At 34.8% G+C, this 26,213-nt stretch overlaps 3 pseudogenes; 2 read left to right on the top strand and 1 right to left on the bottom strand.

The window, feature by feature from the left end:
- The first annotated feature begins 214 nt into the window (after positions 1-214).
- On the top strand, positions 215-4,823 carry LOC121392628 (annotated as a pseudogene).
- Positions 4,824-6,409: 1,586 nt separating this feature from the next.
- LOC121392629 lies at positions 6,410-21,440 on the bottom strand (annotated as a pseudogene).
- A 745-nt stretch (positions 21,441-22,185) lies between these two features.
- Positions 22,186-23,928, top strand: LOC121392630 (annotated as a pseudogene).
- Positions 23,929-26,213: the final 2,285 nt, after the last annotated feature.

The raw sequence follows: 26,213 nt of genomic DNA on the forward strand, positions 1-26,213 counted from the left end.
GTGTAGCTTGATTCTCATATACAGCCCTGATTTTTAAGGTTTTTGTTTGAGTAGGGTTCAATGAATATGCGCATGCGCAGAAAAGAGCGGGCGAACAAAATACTCTCATAGAGTGTGATATCGAACTCCATTTCATTTGTCTACCTGAAGCTCGTATCATGGCTACAGTAAGTGACATTATAATAAATTATGAAAGATGTTTATGTCTCTTTAGCCTCTCTCTGATTTTAATGAACTCACTGAAGGAACTGGAGGCAGCAAACGATTGTCTGTCGAACGTATCTACCAACGCAAGACCCAGCTGGAACATATATGTTACGACCTGATACTTACGTTGGATCTGTGGAGGAGTCAACTCAACATATGTGGGTATATGATGAAGAGAAAGAAGCTATAGTGTCTCGTCAGATAACATACGTACCAGGACTATACAAAATCTTTGATGAGATACTTGGTATGATATTTTAATGATAAATGTAATATTTTACATGGTGTCTGTAGTGAATGCAGCTGATAACAAGCAACGAGATCCTAAAATGAATGCAATAAAAATCACCATGATCCGTAAGTGATTACTAGTATGACCACACCTACTCATTAACTCTTTCTATTAGAGAGAACAATGTTATTAGTGTTTGGAACAATGGTGCTGGTATACCAGTTGAAATGCATGCAGTTGAGAAAATGTACGTTCCAGAGCTCATCTTTGGAACATTATTGACATCATCAAATTATGACGATAAACAAAAGAAAGTGACTGGTGGAAGAAATGGCTATGGAGCCAAACTATGTAACATATTTAGCACTGAGTTTACAGTTGAGACAGCTTCTAGTGAATCTGGCAAAACACTTTAAACAAGTTAGTCTAATTTTTATAACTATTATATTATATACTCCATATAGACTTGGAAGAACAATATGGGAGTATCTGGTAAACACAGTGTCATTTCAGCAAAAAAAAGACTTCACCAAAGTGACCTTTAAACCTGATCTATCAAAGTTCAAACCATGACTCACCTGGACAAAGACATTGTCTCACTGATGACCAGGAGAGCTTATGATATCGCTGGATGTACTAAAGGCGTAGCTGTCTATCTCAATGGCAATAAATTACCAGTAAGTATTATTATGTATTAATTTATTATATATTTTTATTTTAGGTAAAATCTTTTAAAGATTATGTTGAGCTCTATATTAAAGGACAACCTAATGATGAAGATTGATGACACACCTCGTAAAGTGGTTCATGAAATTGTCAATCCTCGTGGGAAGTATGTGTTACTTCTAGTGCTAGCGGATTTCAACAGTCGTCTTTTGTTAACTCTATTGCTACAACTAAGGTTTGGTTTCCATAGCAAACTATATAATGAATTATCACACTTTTAGGGTGGTACCCACGTTCAGTTAGTAGTTGATCAACTCGTTACTAAAGTTCTTGAAGTGGCTAAGAAGAAAAATAAAGGTGGAATGGACTTAAAAACCATTTCATGTCAAAAATCATCTCTGGGTCTTTATCAAACTGTCTCGTGAGAATCCATCTTTCGATTCACAAACAAAGAGAATATGACACTTAAAGCAAAGTCTTTTGGTTCAACATGCCAGTTCAGTGACAAGTTTATAAAACAGGTTTGACCAGTGTACATGTCTAAAATCACATGACTATCAACATGTCCAGGTATTAACCTGTGGTATAGTAGAACGAATACTAAATTGGGCTAAAGTAAAGTCTCAGTCACAGCTCAACAAAAAAACAGCATGGTTCTAAAAAAACACTAAGTTAAAAGGCATCCCTAAATTGGATGATGCCAATGATGCAGGAAGCAAGCATTCAGGCATTGTACACTTATAGTTACTGAAGGAGATTCAGCCAAGTCTTTGGCTGTTAGTGGGGTTAGGTGTGGTTGGCCGTGATAACTATGGTGTGTTCCCATTGAGAGGAAAGCTGCTCAATGTAAGGGAAGCATCTCATACTCAAGTGAGTGGTCTATAGTAATGATGAGTTAGTCCCTATCATTTCAATTAGATAATGAACAACGAAGAGATCAAGAGTGTAATCAAGATATTGGGTCTTCAGTATGGCAAGAAATATATTGATGAGGATGAGCTCAAATCATTACGTTATGGTCATATTATGATCATGGCTGATCAAGATCAGGATGGCTCTCACATTAAAGGATTAGTGATCAATTTCTTTCATCATAATTGGCCACACCTTCTTCGTCATAGTTTCATCGAAGAATTCATCACACCTATTGTGAAAGTAAAAGGAGTAGATAGAGAAAACTAAATTATTATTTATATAGGTCACTAAAGGCAAGCAGGAACTAGCCTTTTTCAGTTGCCAGAGTTTGAGAGATGGAAAGCTACTACTGACAATTCTCATACTTGGAAAGTCAAATACTACAAAGGTCTCGGTACTAGTACAGCTAAAGAAGCTAAAGAATACTTCTCTGATATGGACCTACATCGTATACCTTTCCAATATAAAGGACCTGAAGATGATCAGGCTATTGAGCTGGTAATTATTGATAATTGTAGGGGCATCATTACTTTTTGAAATTTCTCTGTAGGCTTTCAGTAAGAAGTGTGTGAATGATAGAAAGGAATGGCTTACATCATGGTTACAGCAACGTCGTGAGAAACGTAATGAAGGATTTGAAGAGGTAATTAATAATTAATTAGTATATGATGATTAGGGGATATTACTCTTATTTATAGAGTTTCTTATATGGAGAAAGAATTGATTCTATCACATATTCTGAGTTCATAAATAAAGAACTCATCTTGTTCTCAAATATGGGATAACGAACGCTCTATACCAAGTGTGGTAGATGGTGAGTTGATTTAATAGGGATGTGGCTAATAGGAGGCTCCGCCCATTCTTTCTAGGTTTGAAACCTGGTCAGCGTAAAGTGTTATTCACTTGTTTTAAAAGAAACGACAAGAAAGATATCAAAGTGGCACAGTTAGCTGGTTCAGTTGCTGAAGCAACACTCGGCTTATCATCATGGAGAGGTCAGCATCTTAAACCACACCTCTTTAGATGTCAAATATCTTCATTCTTATAGCAAAGTCTGATGGCCACCATTATCAATTTAGCTCAGAACTTTTGTTGGCAGTAATAATCTCAATCTTTTACAACCAATTGGACAATTTGGAACTCGATTACACGGTGGTAAAGATGCTGCCAGTCCGAGGTGAGTGCAACATCATGTGATTGTCACATGACCTCCTTGTTTATTAGGTATATTTTCACTATGTTAAGTCCACTGGCTAGACATTTATTTCCCCTAAGTGATGACCCTCAATTAGTAGTCTTTATGATGACAATCAACGAATTGAACCTGAGTGGTATTGTCCAATAATACCAATGGTACTGGTCAATGGAGCTGAAGGTATTGGTACTGGCTATTCCACTAATGTCCTAATTATAACCCGAGAGAAATAGTGACTAACTTGAAAAGAATGTTAGCTGGGATAGAACCAGAAGGAATGGTAAGAAAGAGAGAGGTACTTCTTATTTATTAATATTACTAGAAACCTTGGTATAAGAGCTTCCAAGGGACAATAGCACCTATTTGAACCTCAAAAGTACATGGTGTATGGACGAGTTGGGTTATTGAGTCCTACCAGTATTGAAATTACTGAGCTTCCTATTAAAACATGGACTCAAAGTTACAAAGAAAATGTTCTCGAACCAATGCTCCATGGAACAGATAAAGCTCCACCCTTCATTACGTAAGCTATATTATTATGTCAATATTGTTATCATTGTATTATACAGTGATTATAAAGAATATCATACTGATACTACTGTTAAATTTGTCGTGACTTTAACTGAAGACAAATTAAGAGAGGCACAAGAAATTGGTATCCATAAAAAGTTCAAACTAGAATCTTCTATTAATACATCTAACATGGTAAGTTAAAACAACCTTTTCTATCTCAGTACTTTGATCAATGCCTCCTTAGGTTCTATTGATTCTGATGGCTGTTTGAAAAAGTATGAGGGAGAATGTGATATATTGAGAGAATTTTATGACACCAGATTAACAGTATATCATAAGAGAAAAGCTTATATAGAAGGTCAATTGGAGGCTGAGTCTTCTCGGCTTAACAATCAAGCTCGTTTTATAATGGAGAAAATAGAAGGAAAAGTAGTTATTGGGTACGTTATTAAAATAATAAAATAACTGATGATATGTATGTGCAGAGAACAAAAGTAAAGTTGATATGATAAAGGAGTTACTGAGTAGAGGATATGATAGCGACCCTGTCAAAACTTGGAAGAGATCTTTGGGTGTCATCATCATCAGATGATAAAGAGGGGGAGGAGTCTAGAGACTCTGAGGGGACCAGATTACAATTACTCTCTATCTATGCAATTATGGAACTAACAAAAAGAAAAGAAGGAAGAATTATTAAAGAACAGAGATAAAAAAGTAAAATTTTGTTTGAAATTATTCACTATATTTAATAAATTTAATAATAGGCAGAGGAACTAGAGAAATTGCGAAAGAAGACACCGAAGGAGCTTTGGAAGGAGGACTTGGATATGTTTGTTGTGGCTCTTGATGTTAGTATAGTGTGTACTAGTTATATACTATGTTATAATCATAGGAAGTAGAAGAAAGAAATGGAACGTCGAGAAGAAAAGGAAGGGGCAGCCCATTACTGTCAAAAAGAAGACCAAAGGAAAAGGAGGGAGACAAGCTAAATTAACAGGTAGTAATTACATGTGGGTGGGTATGTTGTGTACATTACATGTTAATGGTTATCTTTTTTTCTTATAGCTACTGGTAAAAGTAACTCTTTGTCAGTGACTAAACCATCTGCTTTTGCGGAAGTAATTGATCCTATTATTCCAGAGTTTTGTGCAGTTAAGAAAGAAAAAGGGAGTAAAAGCAAAAAAACCTAAGATTGATCCTGGTCAGTGTAAACTAGAGTTCCAACCATCAAGTGAACTGGCAATGACAAAGATGATCCTGATCAGTGTAAAATGGAGTTCCAACCATCAAATGAGCCTGGAAGTGACAAAGATGATCCTGGTCAGTGTAAAATGGAGTTCCAACCATCAAGTGAACCTGGCGATGACAAAGATGATATTGTTATGGTGGATGATGTTTTAGTTATTAGTCCTGTGAAGAAGAAACTAGGAAGTAAAAAAACAAAGAAAGCATCAACTACTGCTACTAAGAAAAATGAAGATAGTGTAGCAACAAAATCTGTTAAAACTAAGAGAAAAAGCTCCTGCTGCCACAAAAAGTCCTGTTAAAAGAATCATTTCCGATGATGATAATGTCAAACATATTGCTAAGAAAAGTCCAGTTAAACATCTTGTCACATCAGATATTGCAAGTGATGATGAGGAAGAGGTTCCCAAACAACGGTCAAAAAGACAATGCAAACGAATTAAATATACTTTTAGTGATGATGAAGAAGAGAATGATGAAGAAGAATGGCAACAAATGATGATGACGAGGATGATGAGGATTTCTTTGAAATGGATTAACTGCTGGTCAGATACTACCAAGTAATTGTGTTAAAATATTTGGATGTTTATTACATGAACATATTTTTATAAAATAAAGTATTTCTTGTCATTGAACACAGTCATATCTAGGGATCCTTTTTGTAATTTAATTTTATTTAAGACATTGTACTGATAGAATATTGACTAGGATAACTTGATAGGTAGTATTTAATATAGTTAAAAATTTAATGTGATTGGGTACTTATCGTCTTGGACCATTTTTTAATTACTGTCTATACTTTGAGAATTTGGCAAGTCAAGAACTTTCTTTTAAAGAGTTATAGGTCCTTGGTAAGTGACATAATAAAAATGTTGCATTAGATTTTTAATTATAATCTTTTAGTCAGTCTTAATTTTAACATCTCCATCTTAATATTTTCACACTAGCAGAATCATTTTACCCTAACAACATTTATTGCAACTTGTATTTTTATTGATGTTACCATAGCAACAACATCAAAGGTAAACATGCATACTTCCCTACACCAAACATAATTACTATAGACATGTACCTAATTGATTTCCTATACACAGAAAACCTAACTTAAAATAAACCTGACAATCACATAAAATTTAATAGATAGTTCTTTTATGGTAATAGTCATATTTGGCATAAACCTATTAAGACTCTTTTGTATAAACCTAATTATAGTACTTTTTAAACCAATAAATGTATTTATAGTTCATCATGTTCTAGCAAACTGTATCGTGATTTTGCAGGTTGAAGTTTCTTAAAAGTACTCTCGGGTGGTGTGAGGGGGACCTCCCTCAGCTGCTTCTTCTCATGGTCCTGGGGCTGTTGGGGAGGTTGGTGTTGTTGTCCTCCATGATGATGACCCTATTGATTATGACAATGATAAATTGTAGGGGTTGTACTTAGCCTGGTCCATAATGAAATTCACGATGCAATTTGCCACTGTGAAGATCATCAATAAATTGCTTTAATTTACCTTTTTCACTACATAAATTTTAACAATAAGAGTAATTAATGGGTGTGGTTTGACTGACTGTATATCATCAAAGTTAGGAAAGACATACATGTGACGAAAACTGTCAATTGCTAAAACGGGTAGATCCTATTATTAAGTCAATAATTAAAGTAATTACAAAACTGTAGCAAACCTTCTTTGACTTTCCAAGATGACTTAGTGGATGAGCAAATTTGATTCCATCAGCAGTTACAAAATTAACAGAACCTATTACATAACATCATATAAACATTAATAACCAGTTGAGATAAAACCTTTCTGATTAATCAATTCTTCCTCCACTCTCCTCCGAAATACAGCCTTAACATCTTCTTGTTCTGGATGATAAAAAAGTATCAAAAAAGGAAGCCCCTCCTCAGTGAGTTCCTAATGAAATAATTAACAAATTACCAATAATTATGAAAGTATACCTCGCCATTTTGAAAGGTAATTTCTCTAACAAGTGGTATACAATGTTCAGCAAGCCAATTTCTTATGGAATCATATGAGGCCAAGTCTCCATTGTATTGTTGATCTGGAGACTGTACAGATTAAGATATAACCAAATTATACAATGATAATTAACTAACTCCTTGTTCTCTAAATGTTATTTGAAGGTTACCATCAGAATTTCTGTGTGATATAAATGTGATATACGTGAAATATTTATGATATCTTAATTTACTATAAATACTAACATACCCATTTATAATAGCAAAGAATTTACATTCATCTTTCAAACTGAGGGCCACCTGTACAAATTTAGTCTTGGTAGGACAATGGCTGTCAACTTACTTTACTATAGACCTGATATTCAGCTGAAGTGTTTGAAGGAAAGAACCCAATAGCAGCTTTAACATTACCTCCAACCTAACCACCTAAACACATAATTCATGTTACATTCAATTAACAAGATACCTTATCAAAAAACAGCTGCATAATTTGGAACCATTTCTATTGGATCTTCAATTTGTTTGTGTACAAAATTGAACTAGTGCTTCTAATGTTCTCTATTAATACTATTTAAATAATAATCATATAATTATGATATTTACCTGTCCTCTATATTCTTTTCTTATCAACTATTACAATTAAATAATATGTTATTGTTAATAATAAGATGTACCTCTCCATTTCGTATAATTTTAATAGTTGGGTATTTGGTAATATGAAATCATGTTGACAAAATGGTTCTATGAGAGAGAGAGAGAGAGTGAGAGAATTTCATACTACTTTGAATCATTCTTGACTTACTATTGTTCTCACAGTCAACTTTAGTCAGTATAGCATCATTCTACAAGAGACCATTACTACCTATATATATACAATGCATTACTCACAGTTTCACTGGCGACCTGATCAGCAGCTTTATCATAAATTGGTTTAAGAGCAGCACTATATCGACACCAGTCAGCATAAAAGTTTATTAGAATCAGTTTCTTACTAACTAGTCACCACCAAAAGGTATAATGAATATAGCCTAGGTATACAAATATAGACTACCTTTGTATTGTTGTAAACTGTTGTTGTCGAGAATGATAGCTTCTCATTAGTTCCAAATACTTCTACTAACAACCACTAAAAATATATGGATAAGAATAATAGTTAGTGACTGTCTCTATAAAATAGCTTACTAATATAAGTACTGTCCAGACAGCCATCTTTGAGGAAGAGTTTCCTTATTAAAGTTATTAACAAGTTATTAATAACAACTTAATAATCAAATTTTTATAAAAACGTAAATAATTATAATTATAATCAATCAAAGAATCGTTGATATAAAAACAGATGAAGGTTCAAATGTACATGCACTTTTCATATAGAAAATGTAAACTGTAGGCAATAGAAACAACCACTGTCTATGTCATCTATTATATGTCTCACTACAATGGACTACCTAAACAGATGAGGACAGGTGAATACTATACGCATATATGTGTATACTGTATAGTCAGTCTGAAGAAAATGATTTCAGGTCATTCAAGTGTATACAGACATCATAATGGCATTAACAAATTATCAAAGATCAGGACATTGTCCCTTCACAAGATCAATGTACAGTTGAGAAGTTAATCTACTGCAAAATTAAGAGGGATAAAATGAAGCCTAACTTCTTTCCTTATCTCCACCTCCAGAAGAGAGTTGACCCCTGTCCTCATTGTGACTGATAATATAGATTTATTATACCCAAACTTTTAACTTTGTGGTTATAACTTATTATTTACTGGTTTCTCTTGATGTACTATATTTTTACATTGCACTTTTTTTAAAAACTTAAAGTTATGCCACCACTTCTTATAAAATTGAGACATAAAATTATGAATGTCCATTTTTGTATTAACTGTTTATATAGACAGTCTTAGGTTGACCCTATATAATTAGCTAATCATAGCTATGACAAGGTAAGTCAACAGCCATTAGCAGGAGAAAGTTATCCAAAGATGGAGCACTCAAGGAACTAAAGGAGCTGTTATAAATTTAGATAGAAGCAACAAAAGATAATGAACAAGAATGTTTAGGTAATAATTTTTATTTCTTAACCCCCTATAAAATTAAAATATGAATATAATTAGTAGTGTTGGTCTAGTTTGCTCAAGTAGGACTAGTTCTATTCTTGGCCATTGAAAGTATAGCTTTAGTTTATTATAGTTTAGTTATTCAAACAGCCATTTAGTTCACCGTTGCTGGTCAGTTACCGTTAATGAGATTCATAGGCGCCTACAGCGCGCCCACAAGAGCATGAAGACAAAATCGTAAGTACATATATAAAGAAACTGAAAACCGTCATGAGTGCCAGTGTGTTGTGGGCCAGCGTTCCGCAATGCATCAGACCTCTGAGATGGTTACCAGCATACTCTACGGAGTATCCGAAAGGCCGACTAGGATAGGGCTGGTAGTCTCCCTTTAAACGAGATGAGGCTGGTGTATTTGTGGTTCCCGGTTCCTGAATGCGACATTCCCTAAGAGCTGGAATCCCGTACGGCTGGTTTTTAAGTTAGGGCGACGCTCCAGCCAGGATTACTCGCGAAGACGAGGGTTACCAAGCCAGGTGGCGGTCCCAGCTAGCAATAGCAGGGAATCCTGGAGCCTAAGTGGAAGCCTGAGTGGGTGAGCGAGTAGGAATCGTTTGGGCAACACACAAGGGTTTTTTTTTTTAATTTAGTATGTACAAAATAATCAATTGGTATTACAAATATAAAACTAACAAAGAAATTAATTTTTATAAATATTATCAGCATCAGATAATTCTTTAACTGGCTTAACAGGTTTATTAGATATAATAATAATTATTCAAATCTTGATAATTTGATAGTCTACTAGGATACAAGGTTTTTTTTAATACATTTAAATTTATTTTGTACGTTAAGTTCTGTGTAGACAGAGTCAGACATAGTATTGACAGTCTTGATGTACATTACATGTACTATTCCAAAACTAAATGCAATGCTTGATAACTACATGTCATAATTCTGTAATGTGACACTAAATAGTATAATTAGTTGTCAGTTTGTCAAAATATTTGTTATTGTTTAATTTCATATTACTAATGTAAAGTATCATTGTCTAAAGAACTTAAAAGAAGGGGTTAAAAAATTGGATATGGCTAATAGCTGTGCCATCTTCGAGGAAGAGTTTCTTTATTAAAGTTATTAATAAGTTATTAATAACAATTTAAATGTCAGGTCAAATTTTTAAAAACGAATAAATGATATAATTATAATCAATCAAAGAATCGTTGATATAAAAACAATTCAGATCCATTATCATATCCAAACTGTTATAAAATTCTTTGACATTAGGAGAACAGTCTAAACTTATTTTATAACATCCTAAATGAACACTTAAAGCAGTTGCTGTTTCCACAACGAGAGCACCCAAATGTCGACCACGATATTCCTTATCCACTACAATATCTTCCACTCTCTCCCTCGTAAAGCAGCATTATGAGTAAATTTCCTTTCAATGAGCAATGTCCCTGATGCTATTACTTGAGATATGGTGGTATCTTCAATTACGATAATATAATAAACACCAGGGCATTGCTTCATAGCATTAAATTGAGTCTTATAACGTTCTTGAGTCACACAACCTGTACTAGTAATTGAGATAACAATTGTACGTGTCCTTTATCATAATCATCTAAATGAAGTGAACGGAGGACCAGTCCGGCACCAGGAGATGAATGGAGATCCCATATTTCTTATGACAAGAGAACTTGGTACAATCTAACTGTTGGAGGAAGCTGTCATTAAACAAGACATTGTCATCATTACTAGCCCACAGTAAGCAGCTGCTACCCTACCACCTCTCTCTCCATTATTAATTTTAACCCTGTACACGCCTCCAGTCCACATAAATAAGTATATTACATAATTATACACTATAATAATTATAGTATTAGTTTCTAGATTATTATTCTTTCAATTGTTAATAGTTCATTACTTTAATAAATTTATTAAGATTGCAATTTAAAGAAATACTATGTTGTTGACAACAAGGTTGTTGTTTATTAAAGTTGTTGCATATTAGTGATGCCATTGCTGACTTTATGATAGTTGACATTATCTCAGTGTTAATGTTAATAAGAGAGCTGTTTACAACATATCATTAAATGTATTTATGAGAGAATGGCAATATTCATACATCAGGTACAAACTTTTAAAGCAGTGAATAACAATTAGTTTGTGTGTGGTATCCAAGCAAGATAAAAATAGTAACAATGCTATTAATATTATATACCATATATGGAAAAAAAAAAATAGTCTGGAAACAACATTATGAGTTACAGAAAGCAGTTGTTTCACACAAATTTTTGCAGTAAAGAGATTCTAGAAGCTAATTTGTGCAGTATATCGAATGCTACAACAACACAGTTGTGTGTTGGTAATATTAGACAGCATGAGTGGCTCTATAGCATCACAAACATTGTATCCTCCACAAAGTATTTTCTCTGAAGTGCAAGCTATTCACGATACTGGAGTATATTATCGAGATCCAGAAAACTCTGAATACAACAAGGACTACACTAATGCTGTAAGTATAGAGAAAGCGAGAGAAGAAAATAATATGTTGTTTTGCAGCAACTTGGGTGGGGCTGGTTATTTATTAACTTGTTTATTTTCATTCTCCAGCTAACAGGTGAAGAGGAACCACTTAGTTTAGCCTCTTTGCTGGAGATCCCTCAAGAAGGATTGATGAAATTAAATGATACTGCTCTATTGGAAGCAGGTTTGTCCACCACCTATAGGTGCAGAAGAAATACACTATACGTATTACTCATCACCATCACATCATTCTTCATCAGTTCTTCTCCTCCTCAAATTTTCATCACAGTGACCTTGATCCATATTCTAATGGAGGAAGCTTATCTTCTTTGGTACAAATTGTCAAAACAGCTCAAGATATCCAGATGGTTGCTCCTCAACCAATAACCCACCCATTACCATCATGAGCTAACCAGAACAGTCCTATACCACCTTATGTCACCATCAAACTACCAAAACAAAGTTACACCAATCGGCGTCGGTCAAAAGAAGGTAAAAGACTTCACCAGTGTCCTCATGATGGCTGTGATAAATTATACAGTAAAACATCTCATCTCAAGGCCCATTTGAGATCCCACACTGGTGAGAAACCATATAAATGTGACTGGGAGGGATTGTCAATGGAGATTTGCACGCTCCGATGAGCTAACACGTCATTATCGTAAACATACTGGTGTCAAACCCTTTTGTTGCAAAGTGTGTGACCGTACATTTGCACGATCTGATCACTTAACACTTCATATGAGACGACACAATCCTGAGAAATTTTAAGAACATAATAAGTAACTTTTCTTAATGTACAGATATTGTGTGGCCATATAATGTATGTCAATAAATTTTAGAATAAAGTGTAGTCATTAATCTTCCAAAACTGAGCTGGAGTCTGAGTGTGGAATGAAGTCACTTTCATTTAGTCCCTTCAAATCATCAATTACATCATTATGACGTAATTGGGGCCTCACTAGTTCATACCGGCTATTAAACCACCATACTATGAGAATAATCCATTGACCAGGCCATACGAAGGACAGAGTCTTGAGGTCGACCTAATTTCAGCAAAACCTGTCACAAGATTATCACCATGACAATGAGAAAGAGAAATGCTATGAATATTATTAAATGTAATCAGAGCTGTGATGAAAAGCTCAATAACATTCATAGCATAGCATAATTAATTTTTTATTGTAACCATGGTTACCCTGCTCATAGCTTATAAAATGAGGGGTTCTTTTGGAAGAGACACAGTTAATTCTTCAAGTTGTTTTTAATATGATTCCTACATTATAATAATAATAAACTACTAATAAAGGGAACCATACTCACAGCACAATGTCCCCATTGATTCTAAAATGAGAGCTCGATGAAACTTGGGAAGATGATTATTGCTATTACAAGCTACAGCTATTTCTATAGTCATCAATGCATTATTACTATGACCTCGTCTCTGTGAATCATTGCTAATTGAGTATATGCTATTGAACTGTGTGTATTGAGAGAAAGAGCTCTTTTAAACACTCATCTCAGCCAATGCCCACTTCTCATTTGTTGATAATATAAATGTGATAGTCCATACCTATTATTATATAAGAGTTATATAGTCATTGAGTATATTGGTTACCAGGCATTGATGTGATGAGGATCTAACTTTTGTAGCAGATTGAAAAGCAACTAATGCTTTGTCATAGTCTTTATTATGTATATTCCAGACCAAGTAAGTTTGAGGATATGGACGTTCTGGAGCTACCTGGATAGCTCTTTCAAGATACGTTAAGCTGTGTCATGATCTTTATAATAATTCATTAATGATGATAACACACACAGTCCCTGTAACATACAGTAGTATAGGTATGAGGATACTAGAATGAGAATGAAACTGATTAATAACTTGAGGTTGAGTATTATCTGAGCTCTCAAGTTCTTCAGCTAACAAAGCTAGTTCAGTATCTTTCTGTAAATGCCACAATGCAGATCCATACAAATCCATGCCCACTTGACGATGAGGATTATTTTGATGTACCTCACTAAGTATTGGGCAGCCTATACAAACACTCCGAGTCATATGATAATCACATGACTTGGTAATACCTCCTTAAATTTCTCTCCTGCCATCATAGCTTGTCCAAGTTGGTAAGTACCCACGGAGTGTTACAGTAAGCCAATGGGAGCTGTTGACAATTGCCTATAGCTTCCTTTAACTGGTAATTTACCAAACAGGAGTAAGCAGAACCTAAGTTTTTGCAGTAATGCTAGAAAAGTACCTATGAATCACATGACTATCACATGATGGTATTGCCTTATCACATGACATACCCAGAGCTGTCTTCATAACTTCTCTTTGATTTCTGGTGGTGGTTGCGATTGAGGTAAAACTTTATCCATTTTCTCTTCTTCTTTAATCTCTTCCTCATGGGGTCTATTCTCATCTCCACTATGAACTGACAAGGGTGTGGTTTCTTAGGAGATTTCGGAACATTTAAAGGACTTGAAAACGTTAACCACACGTTGCTATGGTAATATAATGTGGTGACATAATATAATTCATCTTTACCTTTTTGACTGCAGTTGCGCCTGGATTAGCAATGTTACTGGCAACAGTCTTACGGGGACTTAGTTCGAGCTACCTAATGTGGGTGGAGTTATCTGAATATAATGTTTCATGACTCACAGTGAGAGGTGAAGGAATCATTTTAGTACGATGTCTAGAAAATGCCAAACTACTGGGTGATTTCCTACCACCCCCTAATCTTGCACTTCGTCGTAACTGATATGAGGAAGTGGTGGTGGAGCTAAAATAGGCAGTATGAATGAGGTGTGGTCATTATGTTATGAGGGACTACCTGAATTGAAGGTGGGTTCATTCGTGCTATCCATTGATGATTCAATATTCTATTATGTCACAATGATGTCATCATATATGCACTAGTAATAATTAAATATCTGGTTGAGGATTTTGTGTCAATAATTGTACTTTCATTATCTAGTGGGAGGGGCTCCTGAGTACGAACTTATAGATGACTTATTATATGAGTAAACTCCTATAAAAAAATATGTTAATTAACTGACCATAGTACTGGGTCGATTCTTAGATTTCATACTAGGAGGGGCTTGAGATCATGTAAGTGAATAGCGTTAGGCAGTTGTGTAGAAGGGGGCGTGGATTGTAAAAATTACCAAAGTGCTTGTGAGAGAGAATTGATCTGGTGATAATTTTGGTTGTTCTGAGTCAAAACAGAGAGGTTTTATTGACACTCCTCCATGGAAAACTAGGAGTGAAGCTAGCATGAGGAGCTGTGGGTCGATGATGCTATAGCTTTTTCCCATTATAGGAATAATTCAGGAGTGAAATACATTCCACATTTCTTTATCTAAGGTGTGGTCAGTGGCTTAGATAAAGGTTTAATAGCAGCAGATGCATTAGGAATTTTGTAATATGAGAGTCCTTGTAAAAATGTTGGTACTTGAGTGAACTTGAAGCGTCAGGATGAAGTCACGCCCCTTTCTAAATTGACAGAGACTTCAAAAAGCAGACCACAAAATGGGTTATATTTCAGAGCTAATCTATAAGCAACGACACGCCTCCTTTGAAAGGTGAAGCTTTTTCTATTAGTGCAACAAAACTATCAAACAAGTAATGAAAACTGATTCAAACCTGTTTTAACTGGCCAAGCAAATAAAATGCAATTCCAGTGTCTTGTCCAAATTATTTACACTACTGTTTCACTAGCCACCCCCACACATAACAATCCCTGTCACAACTGAGCCCAGGCCAGCAGCGTGAAACCTAAATTCAGAATGTGACTAATATAATTATAAATGTCAAATTATGAGACTAACTCTCTGAGTTCTAGACCACATTGCGCATATAGTAAAGCACATTGAGGATGAGCAGTATACATTCTTAAAAGATATCGAGCTCCTGCACTCGTTTTAACCGGTAGTAGCAGTTGCTAATAAATAGGCAACTGTCAGTTGCCCCTACTTAAAGAATAAATATTTATTTTTGATTGGTGGTCATAAATTTACCTCACATTGGAGGAATTCAGCTAAGAACACAGCATCTTGTTTGATACAATTTTGTTGCAATTAATAATTCGCCTGCACCGTCTAAAATCAATACGTTAAGTAAATTTTGTTGCTAATTGTTATGTATGAGACACTACTGTCCAAGAGCTGAATGGACTTCAGCCATAATGGGCATTGGTTAGAAACAAGCAAATGATATACACGAACTTTAATTAATTTTTGTCCATTACATTCTTGTATAAATTTCAAACGTGTTTTCCGGTTACGTCGTATAAATCATAAAGATCATGGCTTGCAGCAATCCAAGGTAGGAGAAGTCCTCAAACAATACAGAAAAGAAGCCCTTTAGCAAACCGATTTCGTGCACACCTTTAATCTCAGAGGATTTAGGAGGACAAGAATCTATTGATCAATAGCATCAAAATGTCTTCTCAAACGACTCTTCAATATTATTAAAACACGAAGGTGCTACTATTGTTTATGGTCAAATACACAGGATCCACGTAGTTTCAACCACTTTACAATCTGTTTAGGAGATATTTACTGAGGATCCTATGAACGTCAAGGAGCAGGAGATGCATTAGGTGCAATAGGAATAATAGGTCCACACTACCTATTTTAGACAACAATATCTTAATGATCTTTCAACTAAGTCGCATGTGAAACTTGTCAAATTGCAAGAGATCGTTTAAATTGGCTCACTGATAAAAGAGAGTGATAACGTTATTGATAATAATCCTTATTTATCAGTAGATCCAGCCCCACCCAATAATCAAGGAGATCTTTCACAATGGGAAAACAATTACATGACCACACCTCTCATTATTTTAAACGATGATCGTGCACTTTTTGCTCTAAGAAACTGGGAGGAACTAAAGCAGTTGAAGTTCTTAAACAGGTTTCCAAGACAACAGTGCTCTATTTAAACACGAGATAGCTTATGTCCTAGGTCAAATGAAACATTCAACTGCTTGTGAATGCTTTGTTAAAACGTCCTTGAAGATACACAAGAAGCTCCTATGGTACGACATGAATGTGTGTGAAGCATAGGTTTCAATTGCTACTGAAGAATGTCTGACTATTTTGCAAAAGTTTAGTAACGATAAAGAGAGAGTTGTACGTGAAAGTTGTCTTGTTGCATTAGATATGTATGATTTGAACCAGTCGATCTTTTCAATATGCAGACACTTAAGTACTATTAATAGTAGCTAAATCAGTCATATTTTTAAATGATAAATAAATAGAGACATTTGTAATAGTGGTGACGTGTTTATGGCAGACCCTTTCTCTAATACAGATGATATTAATGTTTGATCTTGTAGTATGTGAACCAATTCTCTCTCTTGAAGTCTGAGGCTTACTCTATGAAGTAATACTTCTTTACTTTTCTAATCTGAACTACTCCTCTCATCTCCAACATATTTAAGAGAGAAACAAACTCACTCTGAGATTCATATCGAAGCTGTCCGCTGACACAACCTTTCTCATATACACTATACAACTAAATACAATAGTAAGTAATAAATTAAATAACACAATAGTCTTACTTTGCCAAGTGGTACTTCTTTGTTAGATTTCTTTTGTACCATTAGTAACATGAACAAGCTACAACTACGTTTTTGTTGTAGAGGACACACCATCAGCCACACCTTTAACCACGCCTTCATACACCTCACTAACAAACACCAGAAATGTGGCAATAGTAACTTTAGCAGGTATGAAGAAGGTTGTTAACGTTCCTTTCAATTTTTGACATTTCTCTTGAGTTGAACTAATTCAACTGCTCTACGACATATATCTAATGCTTTTCCTAACCTCACCATTAGAGCAGCTACTTTCCTAGCACAAAATTGAATAGCCATAGGATCAATGACTGTTAATGAGGAGGTGTGGCTAAGACGCTCTTTTGTAATATGGATACAATTTGGTCTTTTGGTGTAGGGAGTAAACAACAGGAGCTTGGTTGAACTAAAACACAAAACAATTAATTAGTGTGTGTGGTCATATATGTACTGTTTGGGGTGTGCTTGTATGTGACGAGGTAACATTCTGTCAGTAAAAATCCAATGAATTGGCAATACCTATAATATACAAGTATGTAATTATATAGTATAGATTTTATTACTTACCTATGAGAATGAGATGAGAATTAGGTAATGCTGGCCACTCAAATAATGTAGTAAAGTACTTGTTGTCCTCGACTTGTCTAACTGATCAATTTCATCTAATACTAATAAACTAAGAGACGTCCATTAAAAGACAAGATCTAGTCACTTACATCATAGTATCCATTGATGTTATATAGTCTGTTTAGCTCCTTCTCTAATGGCTTATGTTCTTATTCTTAACTCTTAAGCTATCTTACTAAAAATACTTTGAGGAGTTGTCATGCTCATACAGTTAAGTATTACTAGCTCTACTCCTTTCATTAAATCCTAGGATTCACATGATTATCACATGATTACAATACATTGTAATGTACCTTTTCATTGAGATAGGATATGTGTTAAGGTGCTGTTTCCCATTACCAGGAGGACCAGATATATAAAGTGAGCCAGGCATAGTCTGTCCAATGAGTTTCTAAGAATGTCTTAAGGTTTTCACTTTCCTTTTTCACGACAGAGAAGATCGATGGTGTACTACTGTGTAATACTCCTTGGCCTCTTTTAAATGGGGTCACTATATGAATATTAGCAAGTAAAGGGGTGTGTCTATTATTATATACCTTTCTTCTGGAAAGTTGGAGTTAATAGTTCTTTTTTATCTTTTAGTAACAAATCCTCTTTATCAGACCAATTCTTATCACAAAGAGGTTCTCTCTTCTTTGTTGGTGAAAGTGCGTCGACGAGCCCCATCAGTACTTGTTGATAGACTTAACACCTAACAAGATATGTTATATATACAATGGAAAGAAAGAAGGGAGGACTGACTTGTTTTGTCTTTCTAGAGGGGCTGGTATTCTCCTCAGTCACTTTTTCTTCTCCTGTTTCCTTTTCTCACGTTAAAACTCAGTACTTGTTGCTGAGGAGAGTACTTCCACGACTTCTTAGAGAATACATTTTGTGAGATAATAGATGACAGAGAGACAGAGAGAGGAGTAATCAATCTGATCAATTTTCCGCGCGTAATACACTGAGCATGCGAGTAGATAACGTCTACGAATTTTAATTCCCTATGTGCAGTGCAGATCATGGGCTCTGCAGTGAGTTTAAGACAAAGATTGTCTAACGAGGGACTCTATCTGGTCATAATGGCTGCATTAATACACTATGTGTCTCTGATGATATATTATAACAGCTTGAAAACAATAGTGTTGTATATGGGACAAATGGACATTGCAGCTTGTAACTCAACTTCAAGGACATACAAAAAATGTGAGTTGCTTAGCAACAACTGAGAATTTGTCATAAGTGGGTCAGCTGATACACCACTTCGAAAGTGGCACATACAGACTGGAGACTGTCTAACTGACTTTTGAAGGACAGTTGGTCTGCAGCTCAATAATATAAAAATCCTGCACAACTCTACTTTATTCTACTTCACTTGATAAAACAAGCTCGTCAATGGAACTTTAACACTGGAGACTGTTTGAGAATTTATATCAAAGGACATGACAGAATTATTACATCAAATTTTATTATGTTCATTTACCAGTTCCAGTAAGATTTTGCAGCGAAGAAAATCACTTACAAATGTCTTTATAAAAAAAATCAACAACAACTATTTTCATGTATCACGAGACATTACTTATTACTGGTAAGAGCCCCTTCGTTAAGGTGTTTAATTATCTAATTATAGGCAGTAATTGATAAAACAGTTAAAGTCCTTTTCTACCTAAACTGGTGAAATGGTTCATAACTATGAAGTTGCTGAGAAGGTGGTGTGACATGTTTAGCAGAACATTCAGCTAAGCTCCATCACTCTATATGTAAGTAAGACTGTGGGTATAGTATTATGGGATGTTGTTGAGAGTGGGCACTGTTTACATAGCTCTGACAGGACATCAAGGAGCTGTTTTCGTGTTTAGAGGTAATGTGGTTATATTAATGAATACCTCATTCACAGTTAACCTAGATTGGTAATGTACCCCCCATTCGTGTTATGTCTGACATCATATGAGTGGTCACTACTACTAATATTTTGTTTTAACAGATTTATGAGGGCCTATTTTATAGTGGGTAGTGAGGATGGGAATGTCAAGAATGTGGAATTGCAGAACTGGGATAGGTGAAACGAGTGTTTCAAGGTCATGCTATGGCTGTCACTTGTAATAGTGGGTACACAAGAATTACGTGAGTGTAAGAGTTACTTAATTATATTATTTCGTGTACTTGTAGTATGTACTGCAGGAAAAGATGGTTTTATTATGATATGGAAAAATGATTATGCATATATAGGAGACGTATAATAGCTCACACATTCCCCAATAACTCAACTTGTTTGTAAGGATGGAATTTAATTTAATATTTTAGACTTTTTAACTGTAGGTAAGTGCCGAGAATTAATGTCAGCTTCTCATGACTGCACTGTTAAAATATGGAAAATTTAATCACTGAAATTAACAATTCTATTGAATATTAAATCACTTGTTTTTGTTTTTTTTTAACAGACAAACATTCAGAATATTATATAATATGACCAAATACCAAAAACAGCATTAAATTTTAATTAATGGAAAGAAAATATATATTATTGAGACAGATATAAATACACACTCACATACTCAGTACAGTATCGTATACAATATATTTTATTGCCATAGCGCCTTTCTAGATTATCATATTGGAAATATATTCATTAAATTGTCAGTGAATACATATTACACAGAGAGATGCGTGAGCACTGCAAAAGGGGTGGGCTTAATTAGTCTTAGAACAACATCCTCCACCCCCTCCAGTGCTAGGGTCCTTCTCAATATCTACCACTCGTCCTCTCCCCTGTGTTCTACTCGCTGCTGTGTGGGGTCAGTTTTTGGGCAATTTTTTTGGCTTTAAAAAGAGTTAATAATTACATGACAAAAAACTTAACATACCGATGGCAAGAAAGATTTCGTTGACATTCATTGCAGTTTTTGCTGATGGTCTCCATAAAAAAGTAAACTGTTCTCTTCAGCATATACCTGTGCCTCCTTTGGAAGAGATAATGTAAATAAAAGCAAGTAAAAAGGAGGGAATGACTCACGTCATATTCCAACCTTCTTTTATGGCCAATCAGGCTTTATTACGGCTAAAGCTATAACTATATTAGGACTAGCTTGACTTGGAGCTCTTTGACCCAGTCTTTGCTCTAACAAAAGTATCCTATACAAACAGATAGAACCAGCTGGTCAACAGATACTGTTAACAAGTTAACATGTCCTCACCTGATTAGTATGTTCATAAACGACAATAGCAGCTTGAGCACCTGATAATACATAGGGAGCTAAACTATGATATCTCCTCATTGTCCTGCAGTGTCCCAAATTTCAAAATTTGACAGTAGTGTCATCTAAATTAACTGTCCTGTGTTAAAAAGGCAGCTAAAAGAGAAAGTAAAGTAAATGGAGGAGTATTTTTCTTACCTCCAATAGTACTTTCTTGGTATTCATGGAATTGTCCTTTCACAAACCTTAATACCAACTGGATTTACCCACAGCTGATTCTCCTATAAAGAGGAAATACCATTCAATTTAATGCAATAATTAAATGTCCATTCTTAGAATAGAGACTTATTAATTTCAATTACAATGTTAAGAATGCTAACACAGCAAGGCATGATTTAACACGAGATCATGATCATGTGATTGCTTACCTAGTAATACTAGTTTAAACTGACATATTTTTCTCTGGGGATGCCATTTGGCCGCTGAACAGCTCCTTGCCGTGATGCCATCTCTGTAGTGAAAATATACAGGATATACTCTCATGTAGTTACCATATATAGAGAGAATTACGCCACGCCTCTCAATTTTATTGTACAATTAAGTGAGACATGGACTCTACATTAACAGCTGATGTTTCACAAGTTAATATATCATGGACCACTAGCTAAGTAACATTTAAGTCTATTAATTAGTACTTTATACAGAGGAACAGAACTATCGTTAAACACGTAGTCACACACTCGATACAAATTCCTACACAACTATTATAAGACCACGACCCGTTATTTTGAGATTGGTAAATCTCTCGATTATAAATCACTCTATCATACTAGTCTCAATTTCTAACACTACAAAAGGTCTATGACTTACTTAAAAGATATTATCGTTTTTGGAAGGCGTAGCAGAGAAACAATTAAATGCCCTCTCTGACGAAATCTGAAGGAACAAACAAACAATCACGGGACGGGATACGGTAGTATACGGATATATCCTATTGTTAAAACACGCGCATGCTCAGTATCCATTACTGTAGTAAGGAGGTCATATTGAGGGTTATAGTACAAGTAAAAATCCACTTCTGGTGAGTGAATCAGTAAAATTATGTTGATTTTCTTTAATAGACTTAACTGGATTGAGTATTGTATTTAAACTTATTATAAATCATCAGAACATGAGAGATAAAGTAAGTTATGAACTTCTACTTTTTTCAATTAATATTATTGTATTTTTTGTCAATAGTGGAAGAAAAAGAGGATGAGAAGGTAATCGCATTTCAATAATCTTAAAAATTTCATGATTCATTATTTCCAGACTAAAGAGGAAACGTAGAAAGATGAGAGCAAGATCAAAGTGATATGTTAAATACTTGAAACTTCTAATTGTAATACTGAAAGTAAATATTTCTTATTAACTTAAAATTACAAAAAATTAATTACCACATTAACATTTCTAACAATGTTTTGACAATTGACTGTCTGGAGGGGTGTGGTTTGGCACAATTGGCGTGTATTAACAATAATCACACTGACCTTCATTGGCCAATAAAGATATTCAATTCAGAAATGGCAGGAGGTTTGCAGACATCTATGATCTTAAAGAGATTTAGGAAAGTTAGTTTGCAATGTCATTTCCAATATTAACTCTGCTGTTTTAGAGGAGCATTCAGTATTGTGAAGAGATGTGTGAATCGTAAAAATGGCGAAGAATATGCTGCTAAAATTATTAATAAAAACGGCTAACAGCAAGAGGTAGAGCTTAATTGATATAATACAGTATATTGTTGTTATCAAAAAACAATAGTATTGAAGACTGGTTGTATACTTATTGTTGGAAACAAATGTGTGATTTTGTATATGTGAGATTTGGCAAAATTATGAGAAGGAAGAACGTATATGTCGCAGGTTACAACATCCCCACATCGGTATTAGTATTAGTTAGAGATGCTAATGTGATTTCTCTCAATAGTTCGATTGCACGATGTTATTTCAGAAGATCTCTCACATTATTTAGTGTTTGATTTGTAAGTGATCCTTTTCAAAAGAGTTATTTATTTTATGTATTATAGAATTACTGGAGGTGAATTATTTGATGAGATTGTAGCTCGTGAATTTTACAGTGAATCAGATGCCAGGTATACTAACACATACAATACAACTATATTACCATCTGTTTCAAAGTTATTGTATTCAAACAGTATTAGACAGTATTGCTTTCTGTCACAAGAATGGCATAATACATCGTGATCTTAAGGTAAAGTGCATAAACTTTCATTTTGAGTTAAATTTCTTTTAGCCTGAAAACTTGTTACTAGCCAGTAAGCTAAAGATGCTGCTGTTAAATTGGCAGATTTTGGTTTAGCTATAGAAATGGAGAAACCCGATGAGCCCATTTGGTATGGTAAGTAAAAATACCAGTTTATAATAATTTGAAATTAATTATGTGTTCGTTGACTAGGGTTTGCAGGGACTCCTGGATATTTGTCTCCAGAGGTTGTCAAAAGAGAGGGCTTATGGAAAACCGTTGATGTGTGGGGGTGTGGTGTTATATTGTACATTTATTAGTGGGATATCCCCCATTTTGGGATGAAGACCAGAAAAGACTCTACCAGCAAATTAAAATGGCACGCTATTCTGTAAAGAAACTTTTTATTGATAATATAGTATTTTATTTCTTACTAGTTTCCTTCTCCTGAATGGGATTCAGTTACTAATGAAGCTAAAGTATATGATATTAATCATTATCTGATGATAATATATTCTATTTTGTAGGAATTAATACGCAAGTTATTAGAGCCTGTACCATCTAAAGAATGACTGCAGAACAAGCTCTTCAAGTCCTTGGATAGTGTAGTAATGTGAATTCTTATTGGGAGATCTATGTTTTTTATTTCCATAGCAACGACTCGAGTTGCATCAACTATTCACGTCAAGAAACTATTGCTGGTCTTAAAGGTTTAATGCTCGCAGAAAATTGAAGGGGGCATTTAAACATCATTGATAGCGTACGTACTCAAAATGCTGTTGGATTGGTAAGTTTTCATGGAGAAACATTGGTATGTGTTGGGTTCATAGCAAAAACACGTCGTGATCCTTCTGGCTAATACTGAGATGACTCCTACCAATGAATCAACTCCACCCATTTCTGAAATGGAGGTACAACCACCCAAACCTTAGTAAGTGGTTTTTAATAAACGGGTTTTGCTATGACAACTAATTCCTTGTAGATTCTCCATCCAAAGAGGAAGATGAGACAACTGATGAAGTGATGAAAGCTCAACAATCATTACTGGTAGCCATACGATGTCGTGATTTTGAGGCTTACAAGTAAACATGAGAGCTAAAAAATTCCTAATATTATATTTTATATAGGAAACTGTGTGACTCTCATATTTTATGCTTTGGTCAGATGGAGGATGTCGTTACTATCAGGATTAGAAACACCAAAAGTTCTTCTTTACAAATGGTAAAATATATCTTTACTAAATGTACATATATTGCTAACATTCTCTTGTAGTAACTCCTTATCCAGCTGAGAATTAGTATGGTTGAACCAAATGTACAATTCTTAGGGAACAATGCTGCATATGTTGTTACGTTAGATTGAGTCAATATGTTGATCAGTAAGTCATGTAATATCACTAATCTTATGATACTTGTTAGATTTGGCCGAGCTGGGTCAAATGAATGTAAGGAGACTTGTATTTGGGAGAAGAAGGATGGGGTGTGGCTTTGTGTGCATATCCACACCTCCCAAATATTGTTTTAATTACTTTTAGAAATGGGTGTGGCAGCATTAGGCAACCACATCTTAGCTTTTTATTCAAATTGACAGAATAGAAATGTAGTCTTTTTTGAACGAAAAGAAATTTAATACATTATTTTTAGAAAAATTGACTTAGTTCGAAATGTTGTTGTTATGATCTTGTATATTTACCCCAAATGTGCAGAAGAAATACCACTGCTATGAATAATAGAATATCACTAGTCAGGAAAACTGGTCCACTGGAATGAAATGAGATTATTAATAAGGGGTGGTGGTTTCATTACATTTGTATCCCTGGGGAATCATCACCACTATAAAACTTGAACATCGATCCTGCACCTCCAGCAGTAGGTGGCGAGGGCGTACACCACTGATGATGCTGTCAAAGTCTAAAGTAAACACGTAAATTGTCACATTAGAACACGTACAACATACTTCTGTCGGTTGACAGAGGAGACTTGCTTCCTCCTGTTGAACTTTACTACCAAGCAGACCTACAGTATATAAAAATATAACAGACTTCACTAACATATATATTTACCATGTTTCTTTGTGTGTGAATGACAATTAAAGGATTTAATTAGAATAGTAATAGTATAATTAATTTCATGACGTCATTGTTTACAAGTCATCACTTGGGAAAAGTCAGATTAAGAGTTATCGAAGATCGTCTAGAACAGTTTATCTAGTGTCATTTTACCAACCTGTCTGAATCAATTAGATCAACAAGGAAAGAAAATATACAACATTATCAAGAGGAAACAGAGCCTGGGAGGGTTCCGACGTGAGCAACGAAATGTATCAAAGACCATCAGAGTAAGTGTGTACATGATGTGTAGGCATTTAGAATGGCGTGGCACTTATTTACAGCAAATCCGAACTCATGTTCAAGAATTAGAAGATGTCAAACTCCAAGTCACTGAAGAGGAACAAAATGAGTTACAAAGAAACAATAGACCCCATTCAAAGACAAATAATTGATGCTATAACAAACTTTAGATATCTTGACCCTATACAACTTTGGATAGGTAGGGGATAAGTACAAGAACCCTTTAATTGTCTATCATTATTAGATGAAATAAATCAAGAACAAGACTATGTTACAATATCAAGAGGTGGAGCTGTTGAAATTGCTAATGAAGTGTGGACAGAGCTACATCATGAACTTCAAGATTAAAAGAAACTCAGTCAAACTTTATCGGAACAAGTAGGTATAAGCCACACCCACTTTAGGACATCAAATTTTCATTCTTGATAGGGTCAGTTTGAAGTAGTGGAAAGCCTAGAACAAAAGTCAATAAGGCTGAAGTTTGTGTTCAGGAATCAATGATCACAATTCAAAAAGTATGTTACTCTTATCTAAATGTTGTAAATTAACTTTCCATAGATCGCTTAAATAAAATCAGGGATGTTACCAGTAGGTGGTGCTTTACTGGGTGGGATTGCAGGTGGAATTATAGGTGGACCAGTAGGGCTATTAGCTGGTGCAAAGTTGGTACTGTTGTAGCAGTCGTGGTGGC

Source organism: Gigantopelta aegis, unplaced genomic scaffold (genome assembly GCF_016097555.1).
Source record: "Gigantopelta aegis isolate Gae_Host unplaced genomic scaffold, Gae_host_genome ctg4208_pilon_pilon, whole genome shotgun sequence".
NCBI lineage: Eukaryota > Metazoa > Mollusca > Gastropoda > Neomphalida > Peltospiridae > Gigantopelta > Gigantopelta aegis.